Genomic DNA, 15,534 nt, shown 5'->3' on the forward strand with positions numbered 1-15,534 from the left:
GAAGGAGCATGAGGCCAGAGGCCAGTCAAGCTGCTGGGGTGATCATCTGCATTCTCATTTTCTTGTAGCAGTCCTGCCTTCTCACAATTTCCTAACCTCTCTTGCCTTTAACCTGCAGGCCTAGCTCAAGGGGCAGGAGCGATGACTTGGCTCTGCTAAGCATGCAGAGGTGCTAAGCTGGGGAGTACCAGAGACTCCTCACTGCTAGATCAGCACCTCTGTGTCCTCTGTCTCAGATGACTTGGTGGGCTGTGTCCTGTTTAACCAGTGGAACCTGCCAGACCTGTGATTCTGTCCACTCAGAGCACCCCACAAAAAAATCTCCTATGGTCTCTGTTGTTTGTATGTAATCCGGAATGTAGATACCAGTGTTTTCTGAACAGGACTGTGTCATGCTGGCAGAGCTGAAAATGCAACCCCAATTCCCAGTTTAATAAGAGAATTATACAGATGACTGAATCAGCACAAACACAGACTGTAGCTATGCAAGAGGACAGTGTGGCTATGTCTCCATTGGCATGGAAAGGCAGCCTCCATACACTTAGCACTTCAGGGGGAACCAGGCAAGGTAGTGAACACTTGCAAGCATGGTATTTAGGAAGCAGGGGGAAAGAACCCAAGTTCCAGAACAGTCTGGTCTTCAAGACTCTGGTTTTAAAAAAAAATATGGATTTATTTTATTGTTGTTAAGTGTGTGGGTTTGCCTGCATATATGTCTGTGCATTCCTTGCATACCCGTTGCCTGTGGAGGTCAAAAGAGGCTGTCAGGTCAACTTGAACTGCAATTATAAGCAGTTGTGGGATGCCAGTTGAACCTTGGCCTACTGGAAGGGCAGCTAGTGCTTTTAACTGTGGATCCATTTCACCCTGACTCAAACACACATGCATATATATATATATACACACACACACCACTACCACCACCACCACCACCACCAAAATCAATTGAATAAAATGTCTCTGAAATCCTAATATTATACTTTAAGATCTTCATTGGGAAGAAATTTTTATCCTGGTTTCTGTGTGAGGGAGCAACCTAGTTTACTTCTTTTTCTATAATGGAGAGGGTGGAATTATACAATAAGTACTCACTGATTCAAATCAAAGGATACCCAAGCATCACCACCCAGCCCCCATGCTCTGAATACAATTTGAAAAAATAATCCAGTCAACAGATTTTTGTGAAAATCCACACATCACAGGAGCCCTTTACAGTTCCAAAATAGCTTAGTCAGCAAACACTGAAGCGTCCGCGAGAGTGGGCACACTGGGTGTGTTTCTTCCACTCCTGCCTTTGCTGCTGAGGTCTCCTCACTGACTGATCTGAGGCAGGGGGTTATTCCACCCCCTCATGGTGGTGGTGGTGGGCGTCTTGGTTGTAGGAGCATCAGTCTGGCAGAGTTTGGATAGAGGGGCAGATGGTCTCACATGTCCAGTGCGACTGTGGTGTGGGCTGGAAGGGGCTGAGGGCCCATGACAAAACAAGGGTGTTCTGAGCAAAAACTCTCATACATGCCTGGTCTGGGCAGGGGGCTGGCCTGTGGCTGCTATTCTTTATAACAGGTCAACCATAATTTTTGCAATTCATAAATGGTGACAGGAAAACAAATGAGTGCACGTTCCACTTTCTGAGCATATTCCACATTTTTTTTGAGATTTCTTTTCCCTTTATGGAGACGACATGTCTGAAATATGCTGTTCTCATCTCTGTAGGGACACAAGCCGTTGTGATGTAAACAGACTTGCACTTTTATTTTTTGAAGGAAATCTAGGAAAACACGCAGTCTTACTCGGTCTAGAGCTAGGCTATGGTTATTCTAATAACAAACCTACTGGATGTGGTCCCATGAGGAAGAGGCTTCTTCATGTCCAGTGAGCCTGCAGGAGCCTTTGGGGGCACTCGGCCTGTTTTGTATACATTTCAGCTGCTAATGGCACTTGAAAAGTAGCAGCTGTTTAACAGCTGTGGGACAAAGCGCGCTAGAGTGTTGGGGAAATAAGGAAGCAGGTGTGTCTGCAGACGCTTGACCCGCAGATGGCCCGCACCCCTGCATTGTGCAGGGAAATAGGAGATGTTCAAGGAACGGTGAGTGGCTGCATTTGAAAGATGAAGGCGGAGGGCAGGGCACTTTTGGATAGCTAGCCACTCACGACTGTTGAATTCCTTCTGGAGCTTGTTAAAATCGATGCAGGCATGCGCTTGCTCGAGCATATGTCCCTTTCATTATTTCAGGTCTCATGAAATTGCTTTTCTGCATAGACAGCTAAGTTCAGGGCTATGGGTCATGGGCCATGATTTTCACCTTGGATTTGGATCCAGGTCTACCTTCTGTCGGCCTCTGTTTTTCATCCCAGCTGCTCTGGGCTTCTGAGCAGTAGCTGTGACTGAAAGGCCCTGTGGAAATGATCATTCGTTCGCTCTTATACAGGTTGTGACTTTCTCTAATGTTATTAACATAGTCCACAGGAAAGCAGGTGACACGGTGCCGTGGGTCACTGAATGGCTTGTGGTGAGGGTGAAACTCTGTGCCAGCAGTAAGTTGGATTCACTAGCAGCCAGCCGATGCTGCTGTTTTTGTACACTAGCCTGGGTGTCACATGGATGCTCTGAGGACCAAGTCAGTTCAACCATTTTCTGCATTAGGGAAAACATCCCGGGACTCTAAGTACTTTTGAGAGCTGCAGAGGGCTTGCCTGCATTGTAAGCCATGTTCTATAGCTGTGATTGACAGGGAGGCTGAGAAATTTCCCAATCGCCCTGCGGGGTGCCACACACCAGCATCCATAGGGAGGCCTGTCAGAGGAGGCAGAGGAACTCTCCTGAGTTCTTCATTCCTCGGTTGGGCTAGACGCATGAACTATGTGGAGGGAAACCAGAGTGTTGGGTCAGCGTTACCCAGGGAGGATGAAGGCACGATGTAACTAAAGCTGAAGTCTTGTGTTTTCACCCATGAGCCTTCCTTGGGGACTGAACACTTGATTAGCCTGCCAAAGACATGACGTCACAGCCAGATCTTCCCGTCTGTGATTGGCAATGCTAGCAACCACTGGGAAGCCCTTCCCCTTGCTAGTCCTCTTCTCTGGTTCTCGGGATCTCCCTGCTGTGGGGACAGAGAACAGTTGGAAGCTACAGATAAGGTAGCTGTGCCCTTTCCCTCACCTCTCAGAATAAAAACCGCTCCAGCATGGATTCTGTGTGAACAAGAACTCTTGGAAAGAAGGCGTATCCGTAGAGACAGACTCATGAGAACTCTCTCTCTCTCTCTCTCTCTCTCTCTCTCTCTCTCTCTCTCTCTCTCTGTGTGTGTGTGTGTGTGTGTGTGTGTGTGTGTGTGTGTGGTGGGGGTGTGTTGGAATATTGCAGGTCCAGAGCCTAATAACCTTTCATTGCCATAATAGCTGTTCCTGGCCCACCTCTGTGTCAGGACTGATAGCCCATGACTAATGATAAAAGGCATTTTTGGAATCTATTAACTTAGCAGACATCTAGTTTTCTCTAACCCAAAAGCTAAGAATGTCGCCCTACAGCCCCCGAGAGTCCCCATTCTTGCTCCAGCCATCTTGCTGATGGTTCCTCTGATCTATTTTAAAATTGCCCTGATTTATGACTTTCTATTTTCTGTTACAATAAAACGTCATGAAACTGCTTCCACATTGGTCACTGAACCTGGGGTAACCCAGCTCTCTGCTTCCTAGGCTGTACACTTGTTTGGCTTCAGAATAAACTACCTTTTATTCCCTTTGAGACAAGAGCTGTGGTTTTGTGTTGACACTTGAAATACCACTGTCACCAAGTTTTCCAGGGGTCCAGTGGTGAGACATACCCATGGACTCTTAAATTTTCGCATCGGTGGTTTCTATACATATTATATAGGATCCACATATTAATATTCCAAAAGTCACAAATACTATCTAAAATGAACGAGTTTGTTGAGTGCAAATCTGTTAAATACAAATTTATGATTTTATGGGAATGCTTTCTCTGTCATTGATATCAGATCCTCTGTAGTTGGCAGTCAGGAGGCACCTAGAGCTGGGCACTGGGCTGGGGCCTTCACTGGCTTCCTTTGCAGAATTTGGACCACGGGAAACAGCAGGGACTCCAGGCAAGTGTTGGGGTGAGTTCTTTTCTCTTCCAGCTCCGCCTTTTGGAATGAGTCGCTAGAGCTTCCCTCCCTTCCTCATCCCTAGCTTGGCTGAGCTCTGTTGTTGTGACTGTGTGTGTGGCTGTTTATGGAGTTCACTGTCCAAAGAGATTAATTAAAAAGTGCAGACTTCACATCTCCCACGCCGGGAAAAGAGTTTGCATTCCTGCAAAGCTTTCTTTAGCACTCACCCAGGTCTCTCTCTCCTCCCATGTCTGTTTGAGGCTGGGCCCCTCACAGGGAGGGGGAGAGGAACAGTGGGTTGAATTGCTCTGTTTCCACCCCAGGCAGGGGACTTGGGCTCTCTCAGCAGCACCCACTAAAACTGCCTGAGTAGACATGTGGGTGACACGGCAGCCTCAGGAGCTCAGTGATTCCTTGGCAGGCCTGGGTGAGGCCTCCATTATTACTCTGCAACTCTGAAGAGAACTTTGTGTCCAGCGTGGCTCCACACTCCTTTATTCCCAGTATTAGGGAGGCAGGGGCAAGTGGCTCTCTGAGTTCAAGGTCAGTGTGGTCTACACAACTAGTTCCAGGCCCACTTGGACCACGGAATGAGACCTTGGGGAGGGGGGAGAGATCACCAGTTATGAAAAGTAAAATTGCCCATGGTTTGCAAACACTGACTGTGTGTTAAGAGTTGAAAATAAAGTGAACCATGTTTGTCTGCTTGCTTGTCTGTTTTGAACAGTTTCCACCCGGTAGCTTAACAGGAGGATTGATTCCTTCTTGGGCTGCAAGGTTTCACCTTTCCTTTTAAGAGAAGCCAGCCCTGGCCCTGGACTCTGGACTCCCACCTCCCCTACTCTGTGCTTCTTGACCTTAACCGGATGTTTGGCAGGAGCTCAGCTTTACCTACAACTAGTGGCCTGTGGTCCACATGCCCCTTGAGCCACTGGCCCCCTCCCCATCCTTTGGAGAGCCAGTAGCACCCATGACCTGCTTCTGCCCTAGAGTTTGGTGGAGGTGTTGGAAGTGACTTCCTCAGCTGTCATAATGTGTCAGAGGCTGTCTTGATAGAAGCTCTTCGATTTTCCTGTGGACTTGGTGACAGTGGCCATGAGGAGAGTCAATGACAGAGATCTATGCCCTGGGACCTGAGTGTTGTGGGACATTCCTTCACACTATGTGAAGATATGTCATTGTAGTTTGTTTAATTAAAAAAAAAACCTAGACAGCCAATAGCTAGGCAGAATTTTTGAGACAGCAGAGAGAATGCTAGAAAGAAGAATTCAGAGTTGCCAGCCAGAGAGGAAATAGGACAGGGAGTAGAGAGTTACATAAAAAAAGAAACCATATATTAAAAGATATTGGTTAATTAAGTTATAAGAAGTAGTTAGGAATAAGCCTAAGCTATTGGTCAAGCTTTCATAATTAATAAGTCTCCATGAGGTTATTTGGGAGCTGACTGACTGCCTAGTGAGACAAAGAAAGACTCATCTGTGGCACAAATAATAAAATCCCAGAGTAAGGTATAGGGGTTAAAGCTAAGATCGGAGAAAAGTAGAGCAGTAAGTCACTAGAGAGACCTTTTACCTCTGCCAATGCTCAGACTGAAGGGGCGATCCTCAGACTGCCTAGATGGCACTGTCTTCAGTAAACCTTAGACTCCATGCTCCAGGGCATTACTGTCTCTTCCTCCTTATATTCCTCTCTCTGCCTAGCCATGTTGCTCCTATCTCCACCACCCTAGTGCTGGGACTAAAGGTGCATGACTCTCAAACACTGGGATTAAAGGTGTGAGCCACCACCACTCGATCTCTTTCTAGATTGTTCTTGTGTAGCTCAGGGTAGCCTTGAACTCTCAGAGATCCTTCTGCCTCTGTCGGGATTAAAGTCCTGGGATTAAAGGTGTGGACCACCACTCCCTGGCCTCTAGAGGCTTAGCCTGCTCTCTGATCTTCAGGCAAGGTTCATTTATTAAAATACAAATAAATAGCACTACACTTGCTGTACCCGAGGAAAGATTCTAGGAAGTGAAATTGGTTTTGGTCATTAGGGGATAGATTTGGAAGCTCTTGGTGAGGAGTTAGGAATCTGAGTGCGCTGAGTCTATTCCTCTGATGGTCTGGAGTGACTGTTCCACGTTGACTCCAACAAGATCTTAGTGGGGAGCTGGCCATGCTGAGCCCAGGCTCCTGACCAACCAAAGGGTAGAAGCTACTTCAGGCTACCAAGTGTGGTAACTCTGTTTGGCCTAGAAAGCCAGCACATCTCCCAGAGCGAGGTCTAATGCAGACAGGGACAGTGTGCCTTGCGGCCAGACTGAGGTAATGCTGAGCATGTTCTTTGCCCATCCACTAGACTACCGAGCTATCCCAGTGTTGAGTGGATGGGCCTCTGGGTCCCAGCTTCACACTCATGGAGAGCTCACCACACCTCCTCCATATCCCTCTCTGTTCATTGTCATACAGTGGAGCTGCTGAGGCTGGCAGGCACAGAGAGGCCGTGCACCTAGAGCTCCCAGTACCTACCTAGCTGGCATCAGTTTGTCTCAGGTATCCCTGGAATCTTTGGGGCAGCTGAGCTGAGGGCAGGGATACCATTTCTGCAGGAATGTAGGGCAGTCACAGGGCTCTTCAGCCATGTCTTGCTCTTCTAGGCTAGCCTGATCCTCTGACTGTGTGGTTGAGGCCTAGCCTTCCTCACTGGCCACTGTACCTTCAAACTGTTTTCCCAACAGATCCATTACTAGGCTATGGTAAGTCAAGGCTATGGAACTGTGGGATTAGAAGTTTGACTCATTCTGAGGAGTCTTGTGACAAGCACTGCTTGACATTTATTTTTCCCTGTAGAGAGGTCAAATTGAAAATCAGTGTCTCTGCATGACAAGCCACCTTCCTGCCTTTCCTCATATCCACCATAGGCCAGCCTCTGAGGATATCGCCAAGGGTGGGTTTGAAGGCTTTTCTCACTATGAATTCAAATACCAGCACCAAGGTTTCTGTATGCTTCCCTAAGTGATTGGTGTTGGCCAAGCAAACGGCTCACAAGCATTACTTTGGATATTGTAGAAAAAAGAAATGAGAATGGGCTTTTGGTTGGACAGAGATGGAGGTGCCAGGAACTGGGATTTAGCTGTAATCACTTGGCATTCTGGGGACACAGGGACAGGGTTGGTGTGCAAACACTAGCCCATGTAATCAGGGCCAGTAAGACACAGGAACCAATGTCTGTCTAAGGCCCTTTGCTGTATTACCTTAGTAATTCTATTACCAACAAAGATTCAGAGTCAGATATTGGGGTGCAATCCTGATAGATCAAAGAAGCAGCAGAGGAACAACCAGCTGATCTCTTCATACTTCCCAGACCAAAAAGAATGACAAAAAGTTCTCAAATCTCTAAGTCCTTCCCTGTTCTTTCCTATGCCGCTCTATCCATAGCCCAGGTTCTCTGTATTCTCTGGGACTAATTCTTGTCAACTAGTCACTGACCCCAGTTATTCAAGACTAATTTTATTAACACAGTCTCAGGGTGTCGCAGTGTGACCATATATCCTGCAACAGCCCTTGCTTAGAAGCTAGTGTGGTTCATGCAGACCTGGTAGACCTGGATGAATGTGTAAGTGTTTGCCAGGTGTTCAAGTCATGGTAAACTGCATTTAGGTTACTATCACTACACTACACCCCTGTGACAGTGGTCACCCAAAAGACACTGTATCCAGTTCTCCCATTCTCAAGCTGCCGGAAGGTGGCTGAGGGTTGGCACTGCCTTCTGGACTGGGGCTGGGGATTTCTGGGAAGAGAATGCTCCAAGAGAGCTAGTGGATGCCCACTGGGAATTTTTGGATACAGTCTCTGTGTCAGGGAGTCAGTTGAGACTTGTGCGTTTTCAAGTACTGCACATGTGCCTACAGCTCATGACTTTCTTTCTACCAGCCAGGGTTACCACTGTAGTCAGTGGCTGTTCTAGCAAGTTCTCTCCACCTTGCTCTCTAGTATCTCCTCTGGCTATGGGAAAGGAAGACAGCTGGTAGGTCCAGGGTCTTCAATTCAAAACAAGCTGGTATCTAGAAAGACCAAGGCACCTGGATGTCACAGGCAGGCCACTGGAGAGGGAATAGTCAAGAACAGGAGGATGGTGAGACCTTCTGGAGGATGCTCACATGTCTTCAGCTGACTGCTGATCAAACCACCCAGACCAGAAAACATTGCAACGAAGGGAGGGAGGGACTCTCCAGAGTGGATCCCTTGGCGATGCACAGGGCACACAGGCATGTGTGCATTAGTTTGCACCTCAGGGTTTGACAGATCAGCTTACAACAGAATTCTGCTGTTGCTGCCTGGCAAACCTTAAAATCAGGAACTGAAAGGATAAAGTTGTTTCCAAGTAGCCGAGCTTCTGCTCTCCACAGACAGCTAGGTTATTTGCAAGAACAAAGGCACACTGATCCAAGAAACAGAAGCACACAGTCTCAGGTGCAGCAAGGATTGCTGTCCACATACAGAAGCAGGAAAAATGGCCCCACATGTTGAAAACATCAACAAAGGCTGTCTTACAAGTGACACACGGTGTAATTGGCAGGCACAGACATTAAAATAGTCGTTATGGTTCTGCCTTGTGTCTGTAGAAAGCTCACGAAACTTTGAGCACATTAAGTAGAGTCATGAAAGACAAGAAATGTCCCCATGCCAACCTCTAGGGTGAGGACTGCAGGTTCAGGTAAAAATTAGTGGGGAGTGTTGACAGAGATAATGTGGTAGTGCATATTGAGTAAGACACTGTGTCCTAGACATTCATTATTTAATAGACACCGGTGTCCAGTAGCATCAGACAGTGTATTTCTGAACTTGAATTTTTATCAATAGGGATTATCAAAATTGACACAGACTAGAGCCATGATGCGAATACTAAGCAGCCTAATAAACTTGTAATTAGAATGGTAATGAGGTGGGGAGGCCCAGGGAAGATATAAGGAAATGTGGGTGAGAATTCTCCAGTGTGTTGAAATGAACAGATTCAAGAAACTCAACAAACCACAACCACAAGAGACACAAGTAAGTGACATTAGTGCGTGCCATACTAAAATTGTTTAAAGTCAGTGATGAATAAACTTAAAAGTAGTCAGAGGGAAAAAAGATGTGCCCAGAGGAACAAATCTAAGAGCAACAGCAGATTTCACATCAGAAACAAGGGAAGCAGAAACTGTGGGACAGAAAATTAAAGCGCTAAGTAAAAGAGAAGAAACACCACTCTGGAATTCTTCATCAACGAAAGCATCATTCAAAGAATTTTCCACATGCAAAAGTTAAATGTTTGTTACCACCAGCAAAGATAGGTAACAATAAGCGGTCAAAGGAAAGGAGAAAAATAATGGCAGATGGAAATCTCAATTTCTGTAGAGACCTAAAAATGGGCAAAAGCAAAGACATCTTAAAAACTTTACTTAACTACCTTTATAAGGCAGTTGATAACAAAACAGAGCTGCCATTCACAGAGGAGATAAAATAGAGCATTCAACCGAAAGAAAGAAAAAGGAAGGGGAAGTTGGAGACGGGTAGCACACGCTTGCAGTCCTAGCTGCTCCAGAGGCGGGGACAGGACTGCTTGACTTCAGGAGCTTGAGGGCAATATAACAAGGCTCTCTCTCCACGAACAAAAACCAAACCAAAGTAAGAAATCGAGGGAAAAAAAATGAACAAAGTACACATGAAGCCAGCTGTATTGATCAGGGCTCTCTACAGTAACAGAATTTACAGACTCTTCCCCCCCCCCCCCCACATACACATACACACATACATACACACACACACACACACACACACACATACACACATACACACACACACACACACACACACACACACACACACACACACCCCGTATCCATTGTGAATGGACTTCAGCTGTGCACATCCAACCTTATGCCTTGGCGGGTCAGATAACACCCAGCTTATGACGGGCAGCTCAGTCCGCACGGTTACTTGGTGGCCCATTGTCAAGCATTCAGCTTCTACTAAGGCCCCATAGCAGGCCAAGAGCTGTCTCTCAAAGGGAGAACAGTTGTCTGCAGATGATGGCAGAGCCTCGCTTCACAATCCTAATGGTCTCTTCTGGGATTCACCTATAGGGGCCTGCAAAGGCTCCAAACAACATCCCTAGCTGCCACTGATGCCTCAAGTACCATCGAGCCCACTGAATCACCTGGTCCAAGTGGTAAAGAAGCCTGGACCTGTTGAAGAGCCCTCTCTTGCTCACGACCCCCACAAATCTTGAAAAAGTGAGTTTTCCAAATCACTTGGTATACGGGCCAGAGTAACACACCCAGGCGAGGAATGTGCTGTCTTCTGAGTCCAAATAGGCCCACTAAATGTTGTGTTTCTTTCATGGTGGCAGGAGGGGCCGGGTGTGATAGCTTATCCTTCACCTTAGAAGGGATGTCTCTGCACGCCCCACACCACCGAACTCGTAGAAGCTTCACTGAGATAGAAAGTCCTTGAATTTTATTTGGATTTATTTCTCGTCCTCTGATATACACGTGTGTTACCAATGAGTTCAAAGCGGCTGCTGTCTCCTGCTCACTTGGCCCAGTCAGCATACAGTCATCAGTATCGTGCACCAGTGTCATATTTTGTGGAGGAAACAGATTATCAAGGTCCCTTTGAACTAAGTTATAACACAGGGCAGGGGAGTTAATGTATCTTTGAGATAAAACTGTGAAGATAAAACTGTGTATATTTCTGGCCTTGCCTGCTGAAAGCAAATTGCTTCTGGTGGTCCTTATGGACAGGTACTGAGAAAAAGGTATTTTCTGGATCAATGACTATAAACCATGCACCAGGAGATGTATTAATTTGCTCAAGTAAGGGCACCACATCTGGTAGAGCAGCTGCAATCAGAGTTGCTAAGTGATTGAGTTTTCGATAGCCAGCTGTCATTCTGTACGATCCTTCTGTCTTCTGCACTGGCCAGATAGGAGAGTCAGAGGGAGATGTGGTGGGAACCACCATCCCTGCATCTTTCAAGTCCTTGATGGTGGCATCAATTTCTGTAAATCCTCCAGGGATGTGACACTGTTTCTGATTTATTATATTCTTTGACAGAGGCATTGCTAAAGGTTTCATTTAGCCTTTCCAATGATGATAGCCCTCACCCCACAGGTCAGGGAACCCATGTGAATATTCTGTTAACTCCTAAGTATATCTATTCTGGTCATATATTCTGGAATTGGGGAATTACCACAGGATGAGTTTGGGGACCCACTGGACCTATTGTGATTCAGACTTCAGCTAAAACTTGACCTCCACAAGCCCCTACTTTAGCTGAAGGGTCATGATGCTTCTTAGAATTTTCTCCTGGAATCAGTATCAGTTCAGAACGAGTATCCAATGGACCCTGGAAAGTCGGATTGTTTTCTTTCCCCCGGTGTACGGTTACCCTTGTAAAAGGCCATATGTTCCTCTGGGGAAGAAGTGAAGAAAGGCTAACAGTAAAATTCTTAGGAATTTTTTCCAAGGCTTTTCTCAGGGGAGCCTGACTGTCTCTTCATTCAAGGGATTCTGGGTCTGCAAAATGACTCAAGTCTGGAAATTGATTCATGGAATGAGATTGCCTTTTGCCATGATCTAAAGTAGTCTTTATTTCCTTTGTTTGAGAACTTTTCTGCTTATACAGATCAAACAAAAATTCAGTGGTCTTCTTATCTATTCTATGCCCGGAAACATACAATCTATTAGCCAGCACCAAAGATCCATACACGTCGCATCCCCATAAAATTCACTTTGCTTCTGCTGACCGTGATGGGTTAGGCCATTATGAACATTGTTTTGTCTACGCTGCCCATTATAATAACTGCAAACACCTTGCCTTTGGCAATCCAGTGCTGCCACCTGGCCTCTGCTACCTCGGGACCCAATTAAATCCATTGCCTTTAAATCATGCGATGAACAGCAGCGTCTCCAACCTTGAGGTCTGGCACAAGGAAAAGAGCGACAACAAAAGTCTTCACATGTGCGGTGCCCTTCACCATTTCGTGTCTTTTAGGATTAGTGAAGGGTGTGTCTTCTGAGCCTTCCCGTTGTCGTGGAGGATTAGCTTTTCCACAGTGTACCTACTCTACTCTAGCACTGCAATTTCCCTGAGCCTCAAAACCCTTTCATCAACACTAAGCCAAGGCCTATCAGGCATCTTCGACTCCTTTTCAGTGGGCCAGCTTTTGACAAATGATGCAGCCAACCATTCAAACTTTTGATATCTTTTTAAAGCTGTGTGAGCTTCCATATCAAACTTAGAATCTCCTCTCAGTAGATCCATATCAATAAACTCAGCCTGATCCAGTGTACTGTTCCCTGCACCATTATCCCATACCCTTAAACTTCATTCCCACACATATTCCCCAGATTTCTACCTGAATGAATTAGCAAACTCATTAAACTTGTTAGTAGTGTAGTGCACTTTCTCATGGACTACACATTCTGCCTACCCCTGAGAAGCCTGCTTTGCCTTGAGTCTGGTTATAGGTCTAGAGGCAACTATTGGCGGGCCCCAAGGGACATCAGTATTGTCTTGCCTGCTGTTTCCTTAAGAGAAAGTCACTGCCGGTTTAATAGACACTAAGGGATTAATTTCCTCAGTCAAAGGTGAAAAAGTAATATTTTAAGAGATGGGGCTGAGGGCACTACTTTCTCAAGTGAGATAAACTCTTAAGAATCTGAGAGTTCAAACTTCTCAGCTTCAATAGGATCCTCCCTGAGGGTTCAAACTTCTCAGCTTCAATAGGATCCTCCCACACATCCCCATCCCAAGTTGTAGGATCCTATACGTTACCAATTAATGTCTTTACTTTTAACTGCCGACATGCTCTGAGGCTGGGGCTTGACTTTTTTGCTCTAATTCAGCCAACCTTATAATGAGGGCTTTGGTTTGATTTCCTGCAAGTTGAGCTCCGTAGCTGCAGGAGAGAAGATTCTCTTTTGGGGCACACACAGAAATCTTGAGATTGTTTCTGTGTGTCTGGAGCCATTTCATTTTATCATTAAGTTCTTTGTTGTCCTTTGCCATATTCAGAGATGCCAGAAGTTGGTTAACTTTATCACAGAGCTCATCCCTATCATTTATAAATTTATCCAGAGAGGCTAAGAGCAACCAACCAGCAGCATTGCTTCCTCCCAAACTGCCCAAAGTCTCATGTACAAGGTCACCAAATCCATTGCCACTGACAATTGGTGAATCAGGATAAAAAATATATTTATTTCCTTAAGTTTGTAACATAGATCTCGCCATGAACTTTCAGAACTCTCCAAACTCCCAGGACAGGGAGCAACTGGAGAGCTTCAGTAGCTGTCAGTGTTGGGGAATCAAAAATCCTATTCCAGAAGCTTAAAAGATTTATCCTTATATTTCTATTCTTCTAGAACCACACAGGTACCAAAATCTGTGTAAGTCAGGGTTCTCCAGAGGCACAGAACTTATAGAATCTCTCTCTCCCCATATATCTATCTATCTATCTATCTATCTATCTATCTATCTATCTATCTATCTATCTATCTATCTATCTATCTATCTATCTACCTACCTACCTACCTACCTACCTACCTACCTATCTATCTATCTATCTATCTATCTATCTATCTATCTATCTATCTATCTATCTATGTATCTACATATCTATCTATCTATCTATCTATCTATCTATCTATCTATCTATCTATCTATCTACCTACCTATCTATCTATCTATCTATCTATCTATCTATCTATCTATCTATCTATCTACCTACACACAACACACACACACACACACACACACACACACACAGACATTAAAGGGGGGTTATTGGAATGACTTATGGGCCTCAGTCCAGTCGATCCATCAATGGTTCTGAATAGAAAATCCAAGAACCCAGTAGTTGTTCAGTATGTAAGGCTGAATGTCTCAACTGGTCTTCAGTATACACTGGAATCCCAAAGAAGTAGGCTCTAACACCACTGAAGGAATGGATGTGCTAGAAAGGTGAGGACAATCAGGCAAAAAAGCAAAAGCTTCTTTCTTTTGTCTTTATACAAACTTCCAGCAGGAGTTAAGGTCCAGATTAAAGCCTCAAGATCTGGATGAAAGGCGTGGGTCACACCAAGAGCAAACAACATATTTACTGAAGCTTAAATTTACTAATTATTCTGCTAAATGTGAACATTTTGAATGCCCCCATTAAAGAAAGATGGTGATTAAAGGTAAAAAACTAGTGTCTACAAAAAAAATCCTTTAAATATTAGGACAGAAATAGAGCAGAATTAAAGATAGAAGCAGACAGAACAGGCCAATACTACTACTAAATAATAATAGATACTAAGACTAAAGTTAGAATGAGTAATTGTGTAAACCAGAGTAGTCTTTGGAGCAAGAAACGTTAGCTGGCATGGCTCAGGTCACCGTGTAATGATAAAGGACTGGCTTATAAGGAGGATGTAACACTCCAAATGTTTATATTCTTAATATCAGAGCCCCAAGATATATAGATCAAAAATGAGTAAAAATAGATACACACAAAACCGAATGAAACCAAATTGTAGACCAAGTCTAAAATACAAAAGAGGAAAGTATGAGATAAATTTTGCATCGGTTGGGCAAATATTTACCTCAAGACATCAACATTATGATCCACAAAGGAGGGAAAATGATAAATTTAGTTTCATTGAGAGTAAGAGTATCTGTTTTTCAAAAGATACCGTTAGGGTTACCAAAAAAACCCCAAACAAACAAACAAAAAAGCACTGCAGCGTTGTGATTTATGTGTGAATTGTCCCGCTCAGGCTCCCGTCTTTCAACACTTGATCTACAGCAGGTGGTGCAGTTTGAGGAGGGTGTGGCTCCTTTAGGAGGTCAAGTCTTACCAGACGGATGAAGTGGGTCACTGGGGATGGACTTGAGGTTTCATAGCCAGGCTCTACTTCCTGTTCACTCCCGCTTTCTGAGTAGGGATGCAAAGCGACCAGCCAACTTCCTGTTCTTGTCAACCATGCCTTCTCCACTCCTCACCACGATGGACTCTATCCCCAAGGAAACCTAAGCCAGAATTAGCCCTTGCCCCTGAAGTTGCTTTGGTCAGGGTGTTTTATCACAACAGATGGAAATTACCGCCACACCCAGGTTGAGAGAAAGTATTAGCAATCTGTGCTTCTGACAAAGAACTTGTGTCCAGAATACAGAAAGAACGTGTAAACTCAATAATAAAAAAAATGAACAGATCATGAAAAAAGGAAAAAGAAAGCAGTCTGATGGTAAACAAAGACCAAAGGGTGCCCAGCACCATTAACCACTGGAGGAAACAAATTTAAAACACAGTAAGATACCACCTGAGTTGGATTGAAGGGATGGAATTGGCCCCCACAGGCTCATGGGGAGTGGCACTATTAGGAGGTGTGGTCTTGAGTAGCTGTGGCATTGTTGGAGG

The sequence above is a fragment of the Myodes glareolus genome, chromosome 7 (genome assembly GCF_982192425.1).
Source record: "Myodes glareolus chromosome 7, mMyoGla1.1, whole genome shotgun sequence".
Classification (NCBI taxonomy): domain Eukaryota; kingdom Metazoa; phylum Chordata; class Mammalia; order Rodentia; family Cricetidae; genus Myodes; species Myodes glareolus.